The sequence below is a fragment of the Lycium barbarum genome, chromosome 7 (assembly GCF_019175385.1).
Source record: "Lycium barbarum isolate Lr01 chromosome 7, ASM1917538v2, whole genome shotgun sequence".
In the NCBI taxonomy this organism is placed as follows: Eukaryota; Viridiplantae; Streptophyta; class Magnoliopsida; order Solanales; family Solanaceae; genus Lycium; species Lycium barbarum.
This window is the reverse complement of record NC_083343.1, coordinates 118791094-118804222: the sequence shown is the minus strand read 5'-3', so window position 1 is coordinate 118804222 and position 13129 is coordinate 118791094.

The following is a 13129-nucleotide window of genomic DNA, read 5'->3' as shown; positions in this document are numbered from 1 at the left end:
AGGCTTTTATTAAAAATCTGAAACTTTTTTGTTTTAATAAAACCCTACTTTTTAAAAATATATTCTCGAAAATTGGATATTTTAGTTAAAAGTTTTGGAAAATGATTTTTTTTTTAAAATCTAGAAAACTGTAAAGTATTTTTTTTTATTTTTTAAAAAGTGTCCTATTTTTTTTTAAAAAAATCAGGATTAATTTTACAAAATCTGAAAAATTGATTTTAATAAAAATATCTAATTTTCCAGATTTTTTTTTAACAAGCGTGTTTTATAAAATGAAAAAAAATAAGATTTTTAATAAAAGCCATTTTTAACATATTTGTTTTAAGAAAAAGCAATTTTCTAGATTGTCTTTTAAAAAATTGCCAAGTAGGCACCACATAGAATAAGTTATATGTCATGTGGAGTCCATGTCACCCAATTCCAATGACTAAACTTGATTATGTGGAAATATATTAGAAATGAGGGGTATTTTTGAAACTTTGCTAATGGTAGGGGTATAATTGACCCCAACTTGTAACGGGAGAGCTATATTTGACTACTTTGGCTAACGGAGAGCAAAGTTAGCCAATAAAATAAAGTAGATGGTATATTTGACCCTTTACATTATAAAAGAACAAACAAAGAAATTAAAACCTGGTAAGAATTTAGCGAGTTGTGTTATGACCCACTTTTTAGCCCAAATAAATATTGACCCGCCTATTTACTAACTCAGCCCATTTTGATTGGCCCAAATTCAGCTCAATGCGTTCATTTGACACCCCTGCTCATAACGTGGGTTTGTCCATCTGACATAGTAGTTCCCTTTTAAAAATAAATAAATTATAGTAATAGGTCATGATTTCACTAGAAAAATACTGAAATAGTTATTTGCAAATTAAAGATAAATTACTAAGTATTACTATTTACAAATACTAAAATTTATTATTTGAATGGAAAAAAAATAAATTCTACCCGTTTGAACCCAAAATTGCTCACATTGTTAACGGACTAAAGCTGCCTTTTGCCTCTCCTCGCAAACGGACATTCAGGTCAAATTAACATTTTTAAAACAAGTTAAAATAATCATGGTGTTAAACAATTAGGTTGGACTAAATTTGAACAGATCTAAATAGGTTAAATTTGAACGGGTCAAAATCGGTTGAGTTCATTAACCCGCTCATAGGTTACTTGGATTGAGTCAAAATGAACTACACAATGGGTCATAACGCAACCCGCCTAGCTCTTACTAAAGTTTAATTTCTTTGTTTGTTCTCTTATAAATTGGAAGTAACTAATAAAAAAAATCTTTATTATGACTTTGTATAATATATCAAATAATAAATAATTTTAAAAAAATATCATAACTATTGATAATTAGGTGTATGGTTATTTGTAGAACCAACTGTATATTTTTAGGGTCAAATCTATAAAAAATAACATTAATGAAACTCCATGATCTCAATCTAGATAAAATGTTTTAGCCAAAATAATAGAGTTACAACTGTGTATTCCGTTTTTAGATGCAATTGATAATTATTCTAATCGTGTTTTTCTTCTTCGAGGGAATTCTGTGAAAAAAAAAAAACGGCTAGATGTTCACTATTTTCAACCAAATAAAATAATGTTAGCCAAAATAATAAACTTACAACTATGAATTTTCTTTTTATTTCTTATTTAAATGCAACGATAATTTATTCTAACTGTATATTTTCCTTAATCTGGAAAAATCTATTAAAAAGATTCCTGAAACTCCATTGTTTTTATTCAAATAATTTGTTTAGCCAAAGTAATAGATTTTCAACTGTGCATTTCTTTTTATATGATCTTTAGATGTAATTCGTTTTGTTTCAATTTTGTATTTCATCTTTTCGGGCCTAATGTATAAAAATGTAAATAATAATTATTAAACTTAGGTGAAACCTCACCGTGTTTAGATAGAAAAGATTGCCTCAATAACCGAGTTCCAAACATGCTTTACAACTTAAGCCTGGAAATATGATCCCAAAAAAATATAAATTCAAAAAAATATATTCCCTCCATTTTAATTTATGTGAACCTTTTCGGAGTACGAGAGTCAAACTTTATAACTTTGACCTTAGATTTTGACATATATTTTTCAAGTTTGTAAAAATAAAATTTGTATATTTAGAAACTACATTAAAAGCACTATAAGTCATAATAATTTATAATGAAAATAATTTAGAAAAAATGTAAGGAAAGTATGATCAAAGAACCATATCGTAGACTCTCCAAATAATCAAAGGTTCACATAAATTGAAATAAAGAGAGTATATATTATTATTATTAAAAATTGCCACAAAAACTATCAACGTGGCAGTGCGGATCTCCTTAAGTTGATGTCATCCATTAGGGTGTACGCTACCAAATACCTAGTAATTTAATTGTGCACTGAATAAAAGGTTCATGTGCAGTGGTACTTGGGCCTTCTTTCATATCTCAATTTACTAATTTTATTTAATTTTTATATTAATTCCATTAGGCCAAGATAGAACTCTTATCTAATTGAGAAGACCAAGATTCATATTTTTCTAACTCTATTCTAATTAAGAATATCATAGATATAAAAGCGAAACTTCAAAAGCTTCCAAGGTTTGAAGTTCAAAAACTGAATGTTTTGTTGCATTCAGAATTTCAGATTATAAAACGTGAAAGTCCTTCTTCTCTCTCATTATTCGAGTACGACTACAGTCACAAAGTTAGCACATCTACGAAAAATTAAGCTTTACTAGCAACATTCACCTCTTTGGCTATGTAAATCTCACCACATAAACCTATTTTTTATACAGTACACAAAGGGTGTGTCTGGTATGGATGTTTTCCAATTTTCTCATGTTCGTTTGGTCAAAATTTTTGAAAAATATTTTCCTCAAAATTAAGGAAAATGACTTCCCTAATAAAAGTAGGGAAAACAAGTTCACAAGTTCATTCAACCAACCACCCTACCACCACCCAACCCAACCCCAACCACTCGCAACCCCCCACTCATCCCTCCCCTCCCCCCCCCCCCCTCCACGCCTAAAATAATTTTTTTTGAAAAAAAAGGTTTTGACATTATTTTTGGGTTTTTGCACCCCACCACCCCCACCCCTCCCCCCCCAAATATAGTTTTTGCATTATTTTTGGTTTTTTGCACCCCACTAGTCAAAACTTTTTTTTACCCCCACCCTACACCGCCGCCCCCCCCCCCCCCCCCCCCCCCCCCGCAAAAAAATTAATATTTTTGAAAAAAAAGTTTTGACATTTGTTTTGGTTTTTTGCACCCCCACCCCACCCCGCACCCTACCCCCTCCCCCCCCCCCCCAAATATATTTTTTGAAAAAAAAAAGTTTTGACATTTGTTTTGGTTTTTTGCACCCCACCCCACCCCTCCCCCCACTCCAAAAAAAAATTGAAAAACAAAAGTTGACAATTATAAAAATTGAATGTTTGCGTGGTTAAAAATTAAAACTTTTGGAGGGGGTGATGGGGTATTGGGGTGGGGGTGGGTGGTGAAAAGATTTTTTTTTTTGGGTAGGGGTGTCTGGGTGGTGTAGAAACCCACAAAAGACAATAAAAAACTCAAAAGGTTATTCTTCTGTAGTTTGCTCTCTTACGGCTTAGCTGATTTTTTTCTTCCACTAATCACTCTACTCCGAGCTTAACTTAATCCTTTGGTTTCTAACACACATTCGGATGTATCCGAATAATCACCCACTTAAGATGTTCATCTGAATAAGGGAATCAAATCATACTTCTAATAGTTTTGCTGAAATTTCTAATACATTGTATCTACTCAAAACTTACTTACTATTTCTCTGTTAATCACCCGCTAGCTTCATATTTTCTTATTTGCTCTGAATAACCTAAGTTATTTCTAACTCTCTCTCATCATCTGACGTTATTCTATGGTTGTATACTATCTTTTCTGAATTATGGATCACACTTAACAAACTTTCACCTCTTTGTGTCCCTATAACACTTGTTGCACATAAGATTTCAAAACTTCTGTGGCTCACACTGGTATGTCACCGTGAGGCTAGTGCACTTAAAATCTATTTCTAGCTGAACTAGCCTTTTTTATCATATCTAGACCTCAAGTCTAGTGCACTAGCTGCAGATGGAGTGGGTCCTGATGACGTCCGGTAGAAAACTGTCTGCCACCACCTCCTTGAGATCCTCCATGATTTACGTTTCCTGTAGACTTAGCTCCTTTTCTAATTTCTCTGATATCCTCTCCCTATTGTGTCCCATTCTCCTTTCTCAAGAACATCATTATCATTTAACTTCCCATTCATTACACAACACCCTTTCTCGGGAAACTTACACTTTATTCACCTTTCAATAACACCTCAAGTATCATTTGTTACCAGCAAGTACTTCACAACTGTACCCCTATGGATAATCAACCTCAGTTGGGCCTTGAATTACCTGTTCGTCGCCTGCGCATTCGAAACGTACGTAATTCGATAAGAAGAGAAGTTACTTATTGCTCTAAGCTTCATAGCACGATCTAGAGTAGAAAGAAATGAGACAAATCCTGAATGTCTTGGTGGTCAACTGTTTATATGTGTGGGTCCCTCACACATATAAAAGAGACCCCACTGGACACGGCTTCATAGACTCCCTAAGACACTTGAACCTAGGGCTCTGATACCAAGCTTTGTCACGCCCCGAACCTGGGCCTGGACGTAACACGGCACCCGGTGCCTGACTGCATGTGACCGAGCGAACCCACTGGCTGACTGAATCAACATGTGATATCAAAACATAACTGAATGTGGAAACAACTAAACACAAGCTGATATACTAAAGGTATGACTGAAATCATAATGCGGAAATACATAGACAATCTGAAATATATCTAAAAGTAGCCAACATGGCTAAACCAAAACGACTGAACAACTGCCATCAAGGCTAACATAATAAATATCTGACTGTCTGAACTGTGTCTATGAAGCCTCTAAGAGCACTGAATAATAAAGATATCTATAAACTGAAATGACTGGATAGCTGACAACGCCCCGAAGGAAATTGGGGCTCACCAGTAGCTGATACGTGCTCCTAAATAACTGAGTCGTCAACCTGTGTATCGTTTGAATTGTACATCAGCAATAAAAAGGGACATCAACACATTTGAATTGTATTGGTATGTAAAGCAACTGAAGCAATAAAATACTGGAACTGAAACTGAAACTGAACTAAATAGGAAAGCAAGAAGCTGAAGTACTCCCTGTTCTGGATGAAGAATCACCTGTAAAACTGTAAATAAAACTGTGGCCTAGGGCCCAAATAATGTGCACAAAAACTGTGGCCTCAGGCCCAAGCAATACGTATGCATAAACTGTGGCCTAGGGCTCAAAAATACAGATACCGGTGTTCAACATTAACAATTTACAAGACTGAGACTGGCTATAGCTGATAGCATAATAATTGTTTCTGATTATGGGACTCATGCAAATAACGGGTTATACACTGACTGAGACTCATGTGATAACAATGCATAAGTCTATAAAGATTACGTGCTGAGTTCATGATGCTCAAAGTGACAACCATGAACAAATTCTGTAACTGCAACCCTAGAAGATAACAGTTCTATATCATATCATGAAACTAGGGCTAAACTATATTCAGAGTCAAATTGCTGACAAGTATGAAGAACGAGGCGTAGGGAGAATCATGAATATTCCCTAACGTAGATAGTTAGCCTCACATACCTTAATTCCAGCCTTTGAGCGTAATACAATGTTCGTCAACCCTTTCAGCTTTGATCTATGTCAATACAAGTCAAAGGGATTCTATATTAGCAATAATATTCATGCTTTGGTCATCTAAGCATTTTATCAAACACTTAGTGGGCATGAAGCTCCACAATCTCCATTAATGGTGATTTCTTCACCCAATTCCCATTCTATTACTTCTAGGTGATTCTACAATCTTAATTAGGTGTAATTAACATCATTCTCCATCACCCATATCATTATAACAATCTCAAGTCAACAATCCAAAACCCTACTATAGTTCGTGTAATTCTCTTTACTAAACCCATTTACTATTCTCCCAAGAACTCATCAATTCACTATTATGAATGATTAGAGTGTAGAAGCATTACCTTTTTGACGTCCAATCCTCTTGAATACGAGGTCTAGGGTTTCCACGCCCAACAATAATGTTCCACTCACAACTCTATTGATTAGAAGGGTTTACTCAAGTTAGAAAGAGATTAGGGACTTGCATTCAACCTAGAATCATGATAACACTTACCTTGTATGGTTCTTGAGGCTTGGGACTTGTTCTTATTGACTTTAGGGTAATTTTTCGTGAATGGGGTGCTGGGGAAATAAACCCCAAACCTTAGATATAACTAAAAACGCGTAACCCGACTTTTTGACCCGAATCTGACCCTATTCGCGATCGTTCCGCGATGCGGGTGCATCACGCAACAGTCTACAGCTAAAAACTCAGCGTTTCGCGATCGTTCCACGAAGCGGGGCCATCGCGCACTCTTCTACGTGCCCTCACGCGCTCCGAGAAGCGACGGGTGTCGATTCTGCACAGTGTTTGGTAAAATGGACATAATGTCTTGTACAGAGCTCTGTTTAGGCTACACAATATACCATTGGAAAGATAGTTCAAGGGGCTACAACTTTCATGTTTTAAGTTTCCTCAAATTCCCAACGGAGTTCAACCAAATTTGACTGGAAGGCAGACGTATCGAAAACTTAGCCGATTCTATAGAATTTTAAGTGCCTTACTATTAGCCATATTGAGACGATCATATCTCCTTGCTCCGATCTCTGATTGGCCTGGTCCTTATATCGTTAGAAAGGTATTTCTACATACTACAACTTTCCTTAAGGGTACTTTCCCAAATTCCCAACTAATCAAGGAGTTATCGCAGCCCGAAGTAGGCCTATCAACCATTTTCGCAAAACGTTCAAACCTTCATTTTTTCCACTAAAACTCTAATGATATGAGTCTAAACTTAGTTCCAAGATACGGGGTGTTACATTTAGCTTTGTCACGCCCCGAACCTGGGCCTGGACGTAACACGACACCCGGTGCCTGACTGCATGTGACCGAGCGAACCCACTGGCTGACTGAATCAACATGCGATATCAAAACATAACTGAATGTGGAAACAACTAAACACATGCTGATATACTAAAGGTCTGACTGAAATCATAATGCGGAAATACATAGACAATCTGAAATATATCTAAAAGTAGCCAACATGGCTAAACCAAAATGACTGAACAACTACCATCAAGGCTAACATAATAAATATCTAACTGTCTGAACTGTGCCTATGAAGCCTCTAAGAGCACTGAATAATAAAGCTATCTATAAACTGAAATGACTGGATAGCTGACAACGCCCCGAAGGAATTTGGGGCTCACCAGTAGCTGATATGTGCTCCTAAATAGCTGAGTCGTCAACCTGTATATCGTTGCCTGCATCGCGAGATGCAGGCCCCAAAGCAATAAAAAGGGACATCAGCACATTTGAATTGTACTGGTATGTAAAGCAACTGAAGCAATAAAATACTGAAACTGAAACTGATAACTGCAACTGTAATAGCAAGGAAGTAGAGATATGAATACTCCCTGCTCTGTAACTGAATCATCTGTATTATCTGTGTTTGTATATGTGGGGCCTCAGCCTAATAATAAATGCACGCTATGGCCTTAACCTAGTAGTGCGTCAGTCAATGGCCTCGGCCATGTATACGTATACACAAGACTGTGCTGTGCCCTCGGGCAAAATCACATATGTATAATTATGGTTAATTAATAAGGACTGAGACCATAACAACAATGAACAATGCTGAACTGAAATAGACATGCTGGACTGAATTGAAAACACTGACTGTTTCTGAGCATACTGAATTTCTAGACTGAGACTCATGTGGTAACAATACATAAGTCTATAAAAGTTACGTACTGAGTTCATGATATTCAAAGTGACAACCATGAACGAATTCTGTAACTGCAACCCTAGAAGATAACAGTTCTACAACATATCACGAAACTAGGGCTAAACTGTATTCTGAGTCATATTACTGACAAGTATGAAGAATGAGGCGTAGGGAGAATCATGAACATTCCCTAACGTAGATAGTTAGCCTCACATACCTTAATTCCAGCCTTTGAGCGTAATACAATGTTCGTCACTCCTTTCAACTTTGATCTATATCAATACAAGCCAAAGGGATTCTATATTAGCAATAATATTCATGCTTTGGTGATCTAAGCATTTTATCAAACACTTAGTGGGCATAAAACTCCACAATCTCCATTAATGGTGTTTCTTCACCCAATTCCCATTCTATTACTTCTAGATGATTCTACAATCTCAATTAGATGTAATTAACATCATTCTCCATCACGCATATCATTATAACAATCTCAAGTCAACAATTCAAAACCCTACTATAGTTCGTGTAATTCTCTTTACTAAACCCATTTACTATTCTCCCAAGAACTCATCAATTCACTATTATGAATGATTAGAGTGTAGAAACATTACTTTTTTGACGTTCAATCCTCTTGAATTCAAGTTCTAGGGTTTCCACGCCCAACAATAATGTTCCACTCACAACCCTATTGATTAAAAGGGTTTACTCAAGTTAGAAAGATTAGGGACTTGAATACAACCTAGAATCATGATAAAACTTACCTTGGAGGGTTCTTGAGGCTTGGGACTTGTTCTTATTGACTTTAGGGTAATTTTTCGTGAATAGGGTGCTGGGGAAATAAACCCCAAACCTTAGATATAACTAAAAACGTGTAACCGACTTTTTGACCCGAATCTGACCCGATTCGCGATCATTCCGCGATGCGGGTGCATCACGCAACAGTCTGCAGCTAAAAACTCAGAGTTTCGCGATCATTCCGCGAAGCGGGGCCGTAGCGCGCTCTCCTACGCGCCCTCACGCGCCCCGAGAAGCGACGGGTATCGATTCTGCACATCGTTCGGTAAAATGGACATACCTTCTTGTACAGAGCTCTGTTTGGGGTCCACAAAATACCGTTGGAAATCTATTTCAAAGGGCTACAACTTTCATGTTTTAAGTTTCCTCAAATTCCCAACGGACGCTCACCAAATTTGACTGGAAGGCAGACGTATCGAAGACTTAGCCGATTCTATAGAATTGTAAGTGCCTTACTATTAGCCATATTGAGACGATCATATATCCTTGCTCCGATCTCTGATTGGCCTGGTCCTTATATCGTTAGAAAGGTATTTCTACACTACAACTTTCATTAAGGGTACTTTCCCAAATTCCCAACTAATCAAGGAGTTATCGCTGCCCGAAGTAGGCCTATCAACCATTTTCGCAAAACGTTCAAACCTTCAGTTTTTCCACTAAAACTCTAATGATATGACTCTAAACTTAGTTCCAAGATATGGGGTATTACATTATCTCCCCCTTGGGATCATTCGTCCTCGAATGATGGTTTTGGTTATAATCGTGATTAAATTTGAGACTATGGAAGTTTTGCAGCGTTTATTCTGTAACTAAGATACCTAAAACTAACTGACTGAGCCACATGATCGCTGAACTGACTGAATGAATACATGATTCCTGAACTGAATGTCTACTGAACTGTTTGAATACTGAAAACATGGAGATTATACTATAAGGATCTAAATGAAAAGGTTAGTTACCTTTAGTATTTTCTGCTTGCTCTTCAAAGAGATGGGGATATCTAGACTTCATGTCCTCTTCGGCCTCCCGCGTAGCCTCTTCAACTTTTTGATTTCTCTGTAGTACTTTCACTGAAGCAATCTCTTTAGTTCTCAACTTGCTGATTTGATGCTCATGAATAGCCACTGGTACTTCTTCATAAGACAGGCTATCTTTAACCCCTAGGATTTCTGTAGGAACAACTAGAGACGGGTCTCCTATGAACTTCTTCAGCATAGATACATGAAATAGTAGGTGTACAGCAGCCAAATGTTGTGGCAATTCTAACTCATAAGGCACTTGCCCGATCCTTTGCAGGATTCTATATGGCCCAATATAGCGGGGGCTAAGCTTCCCCTTCTTCCCAAATCTCATAATGCCTTTCATAGGTGAAACTTTTAGGAACACCCAATCATCAACTTGGAACTCCAAGTCTCTGCGCCGCATGTTCGAATAGGACTTTTGGCGACTCTGAGCCGTCTTCAAACGCTCTTGAATCAACTTAACTTTCTCCATAGCCTGATAGACCAAGTCTGGCCCAGACAACTCTGCTTCACCAACCTCAAACCAACCAATTGGCGAGCTACATCTCCGCCCATACAAGGCCTCAAACGGTGCCATATGAATACTAGAGTGGTAACTGTTATTATAAGAAAACTCAATGAGAGGCAAATGTTCATCCCAATTACGTTTGAAATCTAGGACACATGCTCTCAACATGTCCTCAAGAGTCTGAATAGTACGCTCTGCCTGGCCATCTGTCTGAGGATGAAAAGCTGTGCTGAGGTTCACCCTGGTGCCCAATATGTGACACCCCAGCTTAGGAGGAAAGTCCCACATCGGCATAACACAGGAGAGGTGCTGGGTATATAAGTAAGCATGCCTTACCTCCTAGTGACGCGTTTTAAAGTAGTGCAGGCCTAGGACCAAAGCGGACAATATCACTAGTGGGCTGGGCTGTTATAGATGGTATCAGAGCCACTCCTGTGTCAGCCTTGTCGATGGAGGGCTAGAGTTCAAATGAGTTTAGGCAAATCCCATGCGGTGGGGCAAACCTCAGCGAGGACGCTGAGTCCATAAGAGGGGGTGTATGTGACACCCTAGCTTAGGAGGAAAGTCCCACATCGGCATAACACAGGAGAGGTGCTGGGTATATAAGTAAGCATGCCTTACCTCCTAGTGACACGTTTTAAAGCCGTGCGGGCCTAGGCCCAAAGCGGACAATATCACTAGTGGGTTGGGCTGTTATAAGGAGTGGGATGTGGGTGGGGGTGGGTTGGAGTTGTTTAGGCTTGGATGAGTATTTTTCCGGAAAGCGTTTTCTATCAACCAAACGAGCATGAGAAAATAAGTATGAAATTCACTTATTTTCCACTACCCAAACGAACATGAGAAAATAAGTGGAAATTCTCTTATTTTCTAGAAAAACATTTTCCTCCATACCGAACACACCCAAAGTGTTAAAGTCACAATAGAATTAGATGGGTTAAAGTCTCCATTTGCTTTTCCTAGTTAAACCCTCATGTACTTAAGTTTTATAGTGTATATATATAATATTTATATAATTAGATCACTTAAAAATAATTGCAGTATTTCTATTTAACATGTATCCTATAATAAATATTAGTAATATGATGTAATAGGTTAAGTTACGTTACATCGGTGTAAAACATTCTTACTTAAATCCTACATAATTCTCCATTTGCTTTTATCGTATGTGAACCCTCCTGTACTTTAGTCATTTGAATTGTTGGTAATATTATGCACAATGATTTCCGTTCTGTTGTATTTTAATAAATTAAGTGAAGCCACCAGAACGTGATTTCGAGTTAATCAAGTCAATAATCTCTTGTTCAAATAAGGCGATTGGAACAAATGTAGGAGATGACTTGCAATCCCCGACGTTTTAAGGATTTGGTTATGAAATTTTACATATTGGTGTCGACGCTTTATTTTGTGTTTGGTTTGACAATTTAATTTGTAAGCGTTGAAGTCTTTGATCATTCCTCTATGTACTTCAATTTGCAAGTTATGTTTATTTGGAATTTTGTTTAGGAGATACATCTGCATTCTTATTCATTTCAGACTGTTCATTAACTACTTTTTATTTTATTTTATTTTATTAAAAAAAAAAGAAAAAAAAAGAAGAGAAGTTATTAGGTCGATGGTTACCCCCTTTGCCGTATGTAAGATTTCTTTTGGTTGATATCCGTGGTCAATGGTGCACCTGGTAAGTTGTGACGCTGTGTATGAATTTTAATATTGATCAAGTGGAATAAATTGTTGGTAAAATAATGTAATATAATCCTTTTACATCTATATAATGCTAGCCCTCCTTTTCCTTCAATACAATCATCCCAAGATCTCTACATCTCCTCATATATTCTACAATAGCTTTACTCATAAACATCCTTCACAATTCAGCACGACAATGGCAGGTGTTGCTACAAAGTTGACGTGCTTGTTCCTTATTTTGGGCCTTGCTGCCCCTAGCTTGGCTACTGAATATGAGGTTGGCGCCTCAGCTGGTTGGAGCCTAGAATTGAACCTTCAGTTATGGCTCAACGGAAAGACTTTCAAGGTTAACGATGTTCTAGGTAAGTTTCATGTTGCATAAGAATCTTTTGATTGATTACGCTCTGTATTTCACTTGAAAGTTTTCCCTACTTTTTGGTACAGTAAAAGATTTTAGCTATACAATATGCAGCATGTTTTCCTTTTTTTTTTCCCTCTCTCTGGAAAAGACAAGAATTATTTTAAATTTCCCAAATACTTGAAAGTGTCAATATCCTCCTTAATTCTTACGACATCCAATAGTCTTGCATTTGTAGCGGGGTGAACATTAATAAAGCGGTATTATAGCAAAAGAATGTTTTTATTTGAAATCAATCTAATTGTTTATATGTAATGGCGATGAAGAAAATATCTAACACGTGATTCTGATCGTTTAGCTATGAGAATGCTCGAAGGCAACTTGAGAAATTGAACACCAAAGGAAACAAAGAATAGATAACACGTGAAAAATTAACAACTATATTTTGGAAACTTAATTTGAGTGCTATAAAATAGTATTTTCAGTTTAGAAAGAAAATATCAAACTGCTCCTTAATCTTTGTTTTAAGTGTGCATTTTTTTTTAATTACACTTTTGTGTAACAATCTTTTATATTATACCCATCGAAATAGTGTATTTTAATATTATAATTTTAACATTAAAATGACATGCTCCAACAGTAATGTACCATTCCAAATTGCAGATATCATATTACTTTCTCTGTTCCATTTCATGTGGCATATTTTCGTTTTTAGCCTACTAAATAGAATGTTACGTTTAAAAATAATTTAATTTTAAAATTTTTCATTTTGTCTATAACCACACAAATATGTATGATTTATTCCAAATTTCAAATGTTAATATTTTTATTTTTAATTAAACTTTATGTTCAATCAGAAATCGTTATCA